We start from the raw sequence: 1,530 nt of genomic DNA, 5'->3' as shown, positions 1-1,530 counted from the left end.
CTATCTATCTATCTATCTATCTATCTATCTATCTATCTGTCTATCTATCTATCTATCTATCTATCTATCTATCTATCTAAACATTCATCCCATAACTGCGTACACCTTGTCGAGTCCTGCTCGACTGAAAGTCCACAGAGTTAAGAAATAAAAACAAACCCACCCAAAACAAAACAGTTTTTCCCGTAAAACAAAAGTGACCAATGAAATGAGTTAATGAGTTCCTCTTCCCCGCCTGGAGCATGTGCGTACGTCACGTGCTTGGTGACACTCTTGGCATTGACCTTCTAGTCTAGAGTGGGGCAGAATTTGTCTGGCCAGTCAGTGGGTTTGTTGGGAGGTGCCCTGGTGTACTTTATTTTTTTGTTTCCTATCAAAACATCTATTTCCCTTACGTCTCCTCCTTTTATGTGTTTGTTACTCTCTTGTATTACCCTAATCTTCGTCTCTTTTTTGACTCAATTGTGTTGCGTGTGCTGTAAAACTTTTACAAAAACTGTCTGGACAGTCAGATCTGCTTAACAACTAAGTCTGTAACAACCCCCCCCCCAAAAAAAAAAGAGGGGGGGGGGGACTCATTTGAAGTGCAATTTTTTTCCAGTGGGGATTTTGGTAAGGCAGAGTCTACGGGAACAACCCACAGGCAATCGAATACATGTACTCAAAACTCAATGATGAGCAGTAGGTCCAAAGAATTGACATAAAAACTTGCCACAGGTTTGTTCAAATTCAACGTTTTCAGCAGGATATTCCATCTTGTCTGGGGAGAATTGATGACCAACACTTGGAGCGGATAATACAAATTAAAATCCTTTTCCTTGGGTTTATATGGCAATGTCAGTCTAAAATGAAATTGTCATTTAATGCTAAAATGCACCTTTTTGAAGGAGATGATGGTCGCCTTGTGTCAGAAGTAACATTACCGAGCAAAAGATCGCCAAAAGTTTGGTGGCATCCAAACTTGAGTGTCTTTAGAAACTGCAGTCTTTCTTTTTTACGCCTTTGATCAACCTTTTTTTCAATAAAATCGATAAAGAAATGTGTTTTTCTATTGATGTAAAATGAGTCTAATTTATCGTTTTGATAAGCGCCTGATTTCATCACGATGCTGTACAATTTAACATTTAGAGCTTAGCAGAGTTTGGAGCTCTTTCCCTCAATGAAACACTTTTCTGATTGTTGCCCTATGAAATTTGTAATTTAAAAAATTAATTTTAATTCGGATTAGAACGTAATTGTTGACAATGTTTTAAGATAATAGCTAATTATGAGAAAAAGATCGTGTTTTCGTTTTGAGCAAATATTTCTTGATCAGGATTGCTGAGTTATTTTAAAGAAAATTACAATGTATACATTTTTGCTTTGCTGTGTCTGAGTAAGCCTACTGCAAAAGTTTGTTTTCGTTGGGTTTTTTTAGGAGGGAGGGGATCGTGAAGAAAGAAAGAATGAGAGAGAAAGAGAGAGAGAGAGAGAGAGAGAGAGAGAGAGAGAGAGAGAGAGAGAGAGAGAGGAGGGGGGTTAAAAAGGAAG

The sequence above is a fragment of the Aplysia californica genome, unplaced genomic scaffold (assembly GCF_000002075.1).
Source record: "Aplysia californica isolate F4 #8 unplaced genomic scaffold, AplCal3.0 scaffold01149, whole genome shotgun sequence".
Taxonomy (NCBI): Eukaryota; Metazoa; Mollusca; class Gastropoda; order Aplysiida; family Aplysiidae; genus Aplysia; species Aplysia californica.
Note: the sequence above shows the minus strand (reverse complement) of the source record.